At 49.5% G+C, this 12,739-nt stretch overlaps 1 protein-coding gene across 3 annotated transcripts in view; it reads right to left on the reverse strand.

The window, feature by feature from the left end:
• The window catches only part of ANXA6 (annexin A6), a 49,493-nt gene extending 46,423 nt beyond the window's left edge, over window positions 1-3,070 (reverse strand). For 2 of the 3 annotated variants that reach the window (XM_054718056.1, XM_054718053.1), the window contains exon 1: window positions 2,664-2,787. The gene's annotated coding sequence lies outside the window, so the exon portion shown is untranslated. Of the gene's footprint in view, window positions 1-2,663; window positions 2,788-2,938 lie in introns of those variants that run through there. The other variant, XM_054718054.1, reaches the window with a different exon arrangement.
• Window positions 3,071-12,739: the final 9,669 nt, after the last annotated feature.

Consider the following 12,739-nt stretch of genomic DNA (forward strand, 5'->3'; position numbering starts at 1 on the left):
AAAGTTAAAAAAGAAAACATGGTTAGTGCTTAGAAGAGGCCGTGACGCACAGGACACATTATGTGAGAATATTATTTCTCCCCTAGACTTTTCAAGGCTCAGTTTGCACATCTGCAAAATGGGCATGCTAACAGCGTCTCACCTATCAAGGGCTCGGCCAGGGCCTGCCAAGTTGGAAGGGTGCAATACATCATAGAAGCTGCTACTTTATTATTACTTATAGAGCACCAGGACACCCATTTTGCAGATGAGGAACTTGAGGCTCGGGTCACCTGCCATCTAGAGTACCACACTCTTCTGAGATTACAACAGTAGCACTTGCTTCTCTGTGCACAGCACTCTGCAGTTTACAAGACACTTTCACATCTGCAATTTTGTAATCTCAAGAGGGTAAACTCATCCTCCTTTTACAGGTGGGGAATCTGAGGCTCAGAAAACCCAAGTCATTCCCCCTTAGCCAGTCTCGGTGGGGGCTTTTCAACCCCAGGAAGAAAGAAAATGGAATGTGGCTGATTCCCAGCCAAGAAGTTCATAAGCATAAAGGCATCCCCACTACACAGGCACAGACTTCCGCTCCTCTGCGGGGATGAGGGAGGAGGGGTTTTGGGGGAGAGAGACGTGCACACTCAGAAATCTGGGTAAAGACCACATCCTGTGCTTTGTCTCCACCCAGGAAGTATCTTGGAGAGGCTGGGTGGGGTGAGGTTGGCTACACCCCTGGGCCTCCCCAGAAAATCCTAGAACGATACAACAAGAAGACCCACGCAGCCCCCACCCACTTTACCAGCTGGGTACCCTGGGCACATCTCTTATCCCTCTAGAGAGGAAGGAACGAAGGACCAGGGGGTAGGAGGTGTGTCCCCAGGGCTCCCTCTAATGCTGCAGTGCAGAGGTTCCAGACCCTGGCAGCTACCCATCACTGCAGAGCTCCCCCACCCCTCCCAGGAATCAGCCCCAAGAGGTCAGGTCCCCGACTTCCCAGGGGCAGCCTGGAAAACGCATGCAAACGCATGCTGCCCCAGCAACAGCTGCAGCCCTTACCCAGAAACCACAACTATTTTCTGTGTCCCAGCAGCCGCCTTGGGAACAGGGGTGGAAGGCAAAGGAAGATGGGTGAGTGACTGTCACAGCTGCAGAGGGGGAACGAGGCCTCAGCCTCCCCGCCCAGCCCCACCCAACTCCCAGAATTCCAAATCTTAGGACCTTGAATCCTAGAAAACCAGCACCAGCTCTGGAAGAGAAAGCTGATGCAGCAGACTTTGCTACCGGCGGGGGTAACTAAGGCCCAGAGAGGGAAGGGGCTTGCCCAAGGACCCCCCCCCCCCCCCCCCGCACCTGGAACTATAGCCCAGCTTCCCACTGACCCCAGGCCATTGCCCTCTGCATGGTGCAGGGCGTGATGGGCAGAAGGGCAGGGTCCGTGGGAGCTGAAGCAGGGCAGGTCATTCACCCGCAGGGGAGGGACTAAGAGGTCAGGATTCCCCTCTGGGTCAGTGGGGCCAGCGATTTAAGGTGTGCTCTGGGCAGGGGAAGAAGGGGAAGTGAGGGAAAGGGCGGACTCAGGGAAACCAGAGGCCTTTCACCAACCCTGGAGCCATATGTCCAAATTTGGAATAGTCCTGGGAGACCCACCAGGGTTTAGAGAAAAGGAGGGGGAGGGAGGAAGCAAAGGCCGCCTCCATCCTCCCGAAGGACCCCCTGCCCCTTCCCTTTCTTTGCAGGGGTACAAGGGGGTGGGGGCAGGCTTCACAAGCCTGTATCAAGACTCCCCAAACCTTTTCACAGCCACTGTTTCCTCAGAGAGGGGCTGGCTCTACCAACTTGTCCTTGGAGATGGAAACTGAGGCTGAGAGGGAAAGCTACCGATTCAAGGTTACACTGCAAGTTGGTGGTGGAGCTGGGCTTCCATTCAAGAACTTCCCTCCCACAGAGGTGTTCTAGGGGTGACCCGAAGCCCCCAAGTTTGGGGAAGGCCTACACTGGGCTTGGGGAGAGCAGGAAGAAGGGTGGGCCTTTGCTGGGAGCCTCCTTCAGAGGCAGGCAGGGTCCCCGGGGCCTAGCGGTGGGGACAGCCGGTCCACACCCAGACGACCCTCCCCGCAGCTGCATACTCCAGCCTCTTCCTAAGGCTGAAGGTCTGACTCTTCGCGACCCGGGCCTGCGACCTCGGCCACACCCGTCCTGCGGGCCGGGTCCTTGGATCCCCCTTTCCGAGTCCCGGGCCTTCCGAGTCTCCCCAGCCCTCCCGCGCCCGAAGCAGGGCCGTCATCGCCGCGGCCTCCGCCAGGTGCCCGGGCCCCTGGACCACACCCTCCGCAGAGGCGGCCCTCCGCGTCCCTCCGGCCCCGTCGTCCCCCAGCAGGGCGCCCTCCGCCCCCGCTCCCGCGCCTGCAGCACCAGGTCTGCTCCCCCCGCTCATCCCCACCCCGCTCTCCCGGAGACGCACCCAGCCTGCGACCCTCTCGGGTTACCGCGCCCTTGGGCTCCCGTTCCCCGCGGCCCTCCCCGCTCCCGGGCGCCCCCTCCCCACATCCGGGCGGGAGGCGGGAGGCGGGGGTCCGGAGTGACTGGGCGTTTATTAATCGCCCCCGCATCTCCGCAGCCCCTGGCCGGGGGGGGGGGGGTCCCCTAGAGCGAGACCCTCTCGGCCTCCACGCACTCACCGCGCGCGGCGGAGGCCTCTGGTCGCCGACCGGCGGACGGGCAGACGGGAGGAGGGACGGCCGGGCGGACGCGGAGCTCGCTGGGTGGAAGCCCGTTAGCGGAGCAGCAGCCGCAGCGCGGGGGCGGACCGGGCGGAGAGCCGTGGGCGCAGGACGGACACGTGGCGCGCGGGGGCCAATCGGGCTCGCCCCGCCTCCCCGCCTCCAATCCCACCGCCCTGCCTTTGCTTAGGTTCCAGTCCTCCATAGCCCACCGGGTCGTTGACCTTACTTACCTGCTCTCGGGGAGAGAAGGGCCCAGAGAAGCCCCGGTCTTGGCCAGTGTCACACAGCCAGCGGGTTGTGGAGTCAGGATAGGAACCTGAGCCAGGTGACTCCAGAGAGCTGCTCCTTCGTGCTTGGTTCTGGGCAGTGCATTGTCCAGAGGAAAGGGAGACAAAAAGGCCAGCAGTTATGATCCAGGGCTGTGGGGAAAGCAACACACCTTTCCTGGAAGCATGAACTCTTTGGCAATACAGAGAGAGCGGAGTATGATTGATCCCCCGGGGATTTGTGAAGACTTCCTGGAGGAGGCGATGTTGCAGGGAAAGTCAGTAGAACCCCCCATCCTCCGCCTCCTTAGAAATTCTGCTTTGGTGAAAAGACAGAAAGATGGCAATTCCGAGATGTCATTCAGCTGCAGAGACTCTCTGGGCAAGACTCTGATGATCAATTTGCTCATCTGAACGATAAGGATAGCCAATGTTTTTACAAGGATTGTCCTCAACCTGTTACTATTTCAGAGACCTCTAAGCCTCCCACAAGGAGACCTGGTTGGGAAGTCCTTTCATCTCTTCATTTCCCAACAACATTGAACACCGTTCCTGAGCGGGGAGGCCGAAGTACGCAAATGGGAAGTGGAGCCCTGCCCTGCCCTCATGGAGGGCAGGTGCCTAGGTCATGGTTATAACGAAGGTCAGCCAGCTGTAATCTGGAAATCATAAAGGGCTGTGATGGCCCACAGCAGATGGACCCAGCCTAACCTAGGCTTCCGCATGACAGTGATGCTACGCTGTGACCAGAAAGATGAGTGTAATCTAGTAAGAGACTAGGAAGAAATTAAAATAATTACCTTAAGATGAGGAGAGGCCAAATTGTGGGGGCAGAGGGTGAAGGCTGGTGAGTCCTGTGAGGCTTTGCCTTTTACTCTGAGGCATTTGGGGAGCTGTTGCAGAGTGCTGAGCAGATGAGGGACATGACTTTTTTTTTTTTTTTTTTTTTGTAAAATCCACATAACATAAATTAAGCATTTTACAGTGAACAGTTCGGTGGCATACATATTGTGCCACCACCACCTCTATCTAGTTCCAAAATGTTTTCATCACCCTAAAAGGAGACCCCATAAGCTTTAAGCAGTCACCCCATCCTCCCCTCCCCTCGCCTGGCAACCACCAACCTGCTTTCCGCCTCTGTGGATTTACCTGTTCTGAATATATCATATAAATAGATCCGAAGTATATGTGGCTCTTGTGTCTGGCTTCCTTCTTTTAGTTTAATTGTGTTAGTCGGGGTTTTCTGGAAAAACAGAACCAAAAGGATACAAGAGGAGATTTGTTGTAGAAATTGGCATCTGCCGTCTCCTGGGCGGAGAAGCAGGAGAGCCAATGGTGCAATTCAGTCAGAGGCTGAAGGCCTGAGAACCTGGAGCCCTGAGGGCAGGAAAAGATGGACATCTCAACGAGAGAGAGAGAGAGAGAGAGAGAGAGAGAGAGAGAGAGAGAGAGAGAGAGAATGTCCTTACTTCACCTTTTGTTCCACTCAAGCCCTCAATGGCTTGGGTGACGAGGGCAGTTGCCTTTACTCAGTCTACTCAATCAAATGCTAACCTCTTAGCTAATCTAATGCTAACCCTCACAGACACACTCGGAAATAAAGTTTTACTAGCTCTCCAGGCATCCCTTAGCCCAGTCAAGCTGACACATAAAATTAACCATCACAATAATGATTTTGAAGTTCATATCAATACTCTATCCTTTTTATAGCTGAATAGTATTCCATTGGGCGGAGGTGCCACATTTGTTTATTCATTCATCAGCCTGTGGACAGTGCGGCTATAAATGCTTGTGTACAAATATTTGACTGAGTACCTGTTTTCAGTCCTTCTGTGTATTTCCTGAAGAGTGGAATTGCTGGTTCATACAGTAATTCTATATTTAACTTTTGAGGAACTGTTGAACTATTTTCCACAGTGGCTGCACCATCTTTCTTTCTTATTTTACTTATTCATTTATCTTTTGTGGCTCCTCTGGTCCTGGCGTGTTCCCTCAGCTCCCGAAGAGCTCTCATGGTTCCCCAACCTTCTCTATGCATCTCTCCCTCTCTCTCCCTCTCTCTCTCCTTTGTTTTTGTGAAGAATCCATTCAATTGGCCCTCAGTCGTCTCTCGGGACGAATTGCTCTGAATATAGGTGTACCTTGCATATGCTCTTGGGAAGGGGTGAGTTCAGGATCCACCTACGCCACCATCTGGGACCAGCCTCCAGCTGCACCATTTCATATTCCCACCAGCAACGCACAAGGATTCTCCACATCCTTGCCAGCACTTGATGTTTTTAGTTTGTAATTGCCACCCTAACTGGTGTGAGATAGTATTGCATGTGATTTTGCCTTGCATTCCTCCAGTGATGCTGAACCTCTTTTCAACTCCTTGTTGGCCATTTGTATGTCTTCTTTGAAGAGATGTCTATTCAAGTCTTTGCCCGTTTTTTAAATTTGGTTGTTTGTCTTTTTGTTGTTGAGATGTAAGAATTCTTTATGTATTCTGGAGATGACATATGCCTCAAAGGGTCATCAGACCCCTGTGCTAAGAGCACTGAATGCCAATAAGGGGTAAGAGTAGAAGCAGGTTCCTTAGGAGGTTTTTGTGGTAACCTGGGCAACAGATGCTGGTGGCTCAGTGTGTGTGTGGCGGGGAGAGGGTGGGGGGCGGAGCACCAAAAGTCTAAATTCAGGATCGATTCTGGAGAACTGACATGTAGCCTTATTCAAATTCATAAGAGCTTTAGTAGGAGAAACTTACATACAGGGGCAAGGCAGCTGCTTCCAGTGGTGGCCGGCTGGGGAAAAACCCACACGCCTCCCAGGACAGGGCCTCTTTTTTATCGGGTGTTAATAGTAAAACCATAGGGTGGAGAGTCACAGAGACCTCCGGAAAGAACATTGCATTCCTAAATCAGCAGCAGCATCAGGGAGTGATCACACTCCATACATTCATTAACCTCCTTCCTAGGCGTATGATGTTTACCTTTGGGCGGGAGGCATTCTGGTTTTTGGGTTAATCGGCTAGTCAGCCAAGCCTGAGGCTACAGAGAGTTAAGAGTCCAACATTTCCCAGACGCCTTTGCTGCTGGAGCCCTGTTACATTTCAGTGAGCTCACCTACACTTGGCCGGAGGTGGGGATAGGTGGTTAGAGACAGGATACATTTGAAAGTGGAGTGAACATGATTTCTTGAAGGAATGGATGTGAGGTGAGAAAAAAGGAGAGGAATCAAGAATGACTCCATGGAAGGATGGCGTTACCATGAACTGAGATGAGCAAAATGCAGGAGGAGCAACTTTGGGTTTGGAAGTGGGGAAAAGATTAGGAGTGCAAATTTGGACCTGTTTGTTTAAGATTTCTATCACGCATCCAAGAGGAGACGTCACAGAGGCAGTTGGGTAGACAAGTCTGGAGTTCGGAAGAGGTCAGACTGGAGATATGAATCTGAAAGTCAGAGGCATATAAATATTGCTCAAGGCCTGAGAAGGAGATGAGGTCATCAAGGACGGAGAGAACCAAGGGACATGCTACACTGAGTCAGGGAGAAGAAAAGGGTCCAATTAGGTGACTGGGGAAGAGCTTGCTGTGCCGTGGAAGGAAACCCAGGAGAGCGTGGTGTCTTAGAAACAATGAGGAGAAAGGAGGAGGGAGTGGTCAGTGTGCCAAATGCTGCTCTGAGGCCCAGCAGGACGTGACCCAAGAATCCATCACGATTTAGCAACGTGAAGGTCAACGTTTCTCGTGCTCTGAAGAGCAGACGTGGTGGTGTGTTGGGGGTAAGGGCCAGATAGGAATGGGCTTAGGATGAAAGTGCCCACTGCTTATTCTAGGAGTTTTGCTGAAATGGGGCAGTGTCCAAATTCTTAATTTACAGTGAAGTTCATTGAAGTTCAGAGAAATGGTGACCTTTGCCCAAAGATAGCCCACGTGCCTGAGGCTGGACTGGAAGCCAGGTCGCTGTGACTTCAGAGGCCAGTCTTGTTCCTGAGCTGCAGAAAGAGGCGAATGCACTGCTGTCTCTTTGAGTTGATCATCTCATTTCTGGGAACCACACCTAAGAAAATAATATGAAATACAGAGAAAGGTTTGAGACCCAACACTGTATTTTTAAAAATCCTCACCCAAAGGGAGAGATAAAAGGAGAGAGGGAGGGAGAGAGAGGAAGAGAGGAGAGAGGGAGAGAGAGAGAGAGAGAGAGAGAGAGACCGACTGATTGGCTGCCTCTTGTATACACCCCGACGGGTATGTGCCCTGGCTGGGAATTGAACCCGAAATCTTTTTGGTGTAAAGGATGACATTTCCACCAACCCAGCAACCTGTCCAGAGCAAACACTGTATTTCTTAACCACAGAAAAAGAAACAATTGAAACATGCAGGGGCCATGCAATAGCAAATAAGCATGTGTTACTCAGAAGAAGGCTGGTGGAAGAAGGCAAGCACGGGATAGAAACACTAAGATGACTTCAACTTTTTGGCTTCTCCTAAACCACCTTCCTCCACGGAGCTCCACTTCCCAAAGCTTTTGTAAAAGGGAGAGTGTGATGTGGCCCCGAACAATGGACTGGGATTCCATACTTTCTCACCTCCCTTCTCTGGGCTTTCCTTTCTCTGATTTAGGAGACGTCAGGATCTCCAGGCTGCCCTCTGGGGAAGCTGGAAATAGTCCGATACTGCCACCTGCTGGCAGACCCCAGTTATGTCGGCCTCCATCAGGAGAGGGTGCTCAGTGTTGGGCATTCAAGAGATGGGTCTCACCTTAAGTTCTCTAGAGCAGCGATTTTCAGATTTTCACCCCGTGTGCTGCAAGATTTTTAAAGACATGTGATACTTACTATTTAGTCAGGGATACTGACCTCTTTCCCCTTGGATTGTCAAATAAGAAAATGACAACAGCCAACACAACTGCCGTCTGGTGTGAATGTATCAAAATTATACCTTTTTTTTTTTTTGTCAGATCAGAAAATATATGTATTTTTGGTGTGCCCCAGAATTTCGGTAATTGGTTTCTGTGTGCCACGAGATGAAAAAGGTTGAAAAATCTCGAAGGAACCCTGTTCGAGTGACCACCAGGAAGCCTTAAGGCCTGTTGTCGTGCCTGCCACTCCTCTATAGGACTTGAGGATTTCACTTCTCTATGGGAGAGAACGTAGGACTTTCTAACCACTTGGCGTGAGCTGATTATTTTCTGTGATGGGGGTCTCAGCAACATGAGGATGCTTAGCTTTGGGCAGGCAGGCCGCTTAGAGGGCGGAGAGATGGAGAAGCAGTGCACAAATAAGAGCCAGGCTTCACAATCACAGAACCACTTTTCTCATGACTTCCATTGTTTGTTTTACTACTGTAACAATAATAGCTATCCATTATAGAGAGCCACAAGATAAAAAAATGTAAAGTCTACCGGACAATCCAAAGATAGCCTACATTAACACTGCATTAACACATCGATCTTTTATTACAGAACAACAAGAACAATAATACTAATAGCAACATGTATAGAGTACTTATGTGCCACACACTTACACTTTGCAAAACATTGAAACTTATTGCAAATATTAGCTTATCTTTTCTAAACCTTCATTTATTGTGAATATCCTTTAATCTTTTTTAATCCTCACCTGAGGATATGTTTAGAGAGAGGAAGGGGGAGAAACATCTATGTGAGAAAGAAACATCAATGGGTTGCCTTCTGCACATGCCCCAACCAGGGATTGAACCCCCCAATCTAGGTATCTTCCCTGACCAGGACTTGAAGAACCCACAACCTTCTGGGGTATGGGATGATGCTCCAGCCACCTGAACCACCCAGCCAGGGCTGTGAACATATTTTTATGTGATTAAATTTTCTTCTTCAAAACATTTAAAAGGACTATCAAATTCCATTGTATGGTAATAGTATAATTGATCGAATTGCCTATTGTTGGACATTTAGGTTGACTCTAATTTTTCAACATGGCTTTGAGATGGTTTCCTAAACCTTGAGTTCCAGATAAAAGAGTAATGAATAGCTTTTGAGGCTTCTGATACAAATTGCTAACTTGCTTTCTGTTGAGAGGAAACCTCACTCACCAGGTAGAAGGAAAGCCATTGAACCTTACCTCTATTGCATAGGTCACAAAGCATGTTCGTATCGGTTATTCCCTCACAATGGAGGTAGAAAGAGCAGGCACTGTAATCCCATCTGAAATGCATGGACTCACTGGCTGGTGGGAACTCACAGGGACCAGGGAGGCTCTGTGACTTAGCCTGCACAACATAGCTATTTTGTGCCTGGGTTCAGGCTGGAACTCACGTTTCCTGACTCCATGCTGTCTCTGGGATCCCACAAACAAGCACTTCCTTTAGGTTTAACAGCACGCTTGGGCCTTCAGAATGCTTTGCTTGTTGGACATGGGAGTGTACGATGGACCTTCTAGGCAGCTCATCACCCCACAGTCTAGTCAAGCCAAGAGATTACCTTGACCCCTGAAGGGGAAGTTAGGGAAGGCTGGGTCACTGTGGAAAGGGTAGGCCTGTAAGCCGCTGTAATTAGAAAAGCAACTGCATAGTTCAGTGCTTTAGAGCATGGTCTTTAAATTAAAAAGCGAATAAGTAAAAACGGCCCTAGGGTCTGGTTCCATCACATTCTAACTGAATAACCATTAACCTTCCCCGCCCGCGCCCCCCCCCCCTCCCCCGAGAGTCTGTTTTCTTGGTCATAATACATGGCTAGTATAAAGGTATCTGCCTCACAAGTTTGTTGTTGGAATCCACCAATATAATGATATAAATCACTTAGCAGCCATTAACACGTAGTAATGAGACAATAAATATAAGCATTGCTACTATTATTAAGTAAATGGATAGAGCCCTGCTTTATTAATAATAGGAGGTGAGAGCTAATGCTGGCTGGGCTATACATGCCCTTGTAATTTTGCTTTGTTCTGTCTGTACAATGCTAGAGAGAAGGGATGGGAACACATGATCTCTTCAGATTCCCTTTATTCTTGTATGAGGAAACTCTTGAGTCTCTCACATTCTAAGATTCCATTTACTGTTAAAGAGTCAGTAAGCGCTTGTTTCAAGATTCTGTGAGGTTAAGATTCTATAGTTCTGAGATCCTTTTTCTGGGATTCCAAGATCCCATGACTCACTCAAAATTCCGTTGAAATATTTCATTTGCATGGAATGAAATCTTCTAAGCCCGGCAGAAGCTTGCCTGACGAGTTCTTACTATTCTTGTAGGTCTCTCCTTAAATAGCACTTCTTCAGAAATTCCTTCCTAATTCTTCCTCCAGTGCTCTTTATCCACGCCTTCCCTTGTCTCTGCTGGAATCCTGCTCTTTCCCATCCTAGCACAGTCCTTACTGGTAATCAGAGATTTGTGTGATTTGGTTAATGCCTGTCTTTGTGTCTCCATTGCTTGGTAAAGTAGACTCTCAATGAATATTTGATGAATGATACATAAATGAATGCATGAATTCTATGAGTCAAAGATTCCATGAGTGTTTATTCCCAAAGTCTACTATTCCAGGCACTCCCCACCCCCCACCACCTGAGGACCTGACACCTGGGAAGGGAGTGACCTGTGACCTTTCCAATTCCATGATGTTGCCTGGCCTGTTTGTGCTCCTCCCCCTTCTCTCCCCACACCTCCATTATTTGCCTGTTTGGGAGCTCTTGCTCTTGAATTACAGAAAAGGCTGGGCTGTGTCTCTGCTGTTGAATCCAGCCTGGACACCAATTCGTTCGTTTGTTCGTTCGTTCGTTCGTTCGTTCGTTCATTCATTCATTCATTCATTCATTCAGCAAATGCTTGGCTAGTGCCCACAAAGTGCCAGGCCTGTGCTAAGGGACTGGGACAAAGGGTGAACAAAGCAGACCTAGTCCCAGCTTTCACAGAGCTCACACCCTAGAGAGCCAGATATGGCGTTCATGACATAATCACAAACTTAAACCATGAACCTTTGTGGGAGGGAGAATAACAGGGTGCCCTGAGAGCTTACAACAGCACACAGTCTAGACCCAGGCCACCACGCAGCGTCCTCCAGGGCCATGAACTGGTCTCCATGTCCATTGTCTGGACACTCTGCTTGTGAAACCTCTCCCTGGGGAACAATAGGCAAGAACTTAGGTTCAAAGTGGTGACAGGCTGAGCTCCCAGTACCCTTGAAAGTACTACGCCCAGCCCTAACTGGTTTGGCTCAGTGGATAGAGCGTCGGCCTGCAGACTGAAGGGTCCCAGGTTGGATTCTGGTCAAGGGCATGTACCTTGGTTGCAGGCACATCCCCAGTTAGGGGGTGTGCAGGAGGCAGCTGATTGATGTTTCTCTCTCATCGATGTTTTAACTCGCTATCCCTCTCCCTTCTTCTCTGTAAAAAAATCAATAACATATATTCTAAAAAAAGAAAAAAGAAAGTACTACACCCAGCAGGCTGGAAGCTAAACCCTCACCTCTCAGAGCCCTTCCCCTCCTCACAGGACTCGATCACTGAAAAAGAAACATTAATGTCCTAGAAGGCCAGAGCTCTAGGTGCCCAACACCCTCCTTGAACAGGTGGGGAAACCAAGGCCCAAAGAGGCAAAGCTGCTCAAGGTCACACAGTCAAGTGGCAAAGGGAGAAAAAAAAAACCTAAGCTCCCCATTGTCTCCCCTCCCCCCACACCCACTATCTGCCTTCTGCCAAGAGTGACCACTGAGTATGTGCATACAGAGGGAATCCTTTTTTAACCTGAAGCCAAGAGGGGTTGCACCGGCTATAAGCAAAAGTTAGCATGTAGACAAGGCTCTGCAGGACAGGAAGAGGTTTATGGCTACATTTGGAGGGATTTGCGCTATGGTGTTTCCTTAGGTCACAAACAAACATGAGAGAAAATACATCTGGTGATGTGTCTGTATTGAATACCACACTTTTACTTAACAAACATCTTCTTCAAGGAAATGTAGCTATATGAGCCTGGAAATGCTATTTCTTGCTGACTGCAGTTTTGTTTCCAGTAGCAAAAAACTGGAGACAACCCACCTAAATGGAAACAACCTAAAAGTCCTTTGGCAAGGGAATGGATAAACTGTGGTAGAGCCCAGCCATAGAATATTGTGTAGCACTTTAAAAAGTATAAAGGTAGATCTTCATAAGGGACCAGGCACATTGCTGAGTTTTAAAAAGAGGCAAATTTAAGAAAAACATGTACAGTGTCAAACCATATTAAGCTTCATCTGTATTTTTTTGAGAATGAATTTTATTTACATACTAGACGCCCTGTGCATGAATTCGTGCACCAGTGTTGTCCCTCAGCCTGGACTGCGGGATCAGGCCAAAAACAACTCTCTGACATCCCCTGAGGGGTCTCGGATTGTGAGAGAGCGCAGGCCAGGCTGAGAGACCCCATTGGTGCACGATCAGAGCTAAGGAGGGATGCGGGAGATTGGTCAGCTGGGGAGGGACCACGGGAGGGCTCCAGGGCGTGTCTAGCCTGTCTTCTCAGTGGCAAACAGCCAGACTCCAGCAGCAAGCTAACCTACCGGTCAGAGAGTCTGTCCCTGGTGGACAGAGCACATCATAGCGACTGGTCAATCAGTTGACTGTCTGCCCCTTGTTGGCCAGTACACATCAAAGAGAGTGGTTGAGTGGCCTTAGCATATCATTAGCATATTATGCTTTGATTGGTTGAACAGCTGACAGGATGACCGGACACTTAGCATATTAGCCTTTTATTATATAGGACTAAAGGGCAGGTGCACGAAAATTCGTGCCTGGGGGCATCCCTCAGCCCAGCCTGCCCTCTCTCACAGTCCAGGAG

Source organism: Eptesicus fuscus, chromosome 6, assembly GCF_027574615.1.
Source record: "Eptesicus fuscus isolate TK198812 chromosome 6, DD_ASM_mEF_20220401, whole genome shotgun sequence".
NCBI lineage: Eukaryota > Metazoa > Chordata > Mammalia > Chiroptera > Vespertilionidae > Eptesicus > Eptesicus fuscus.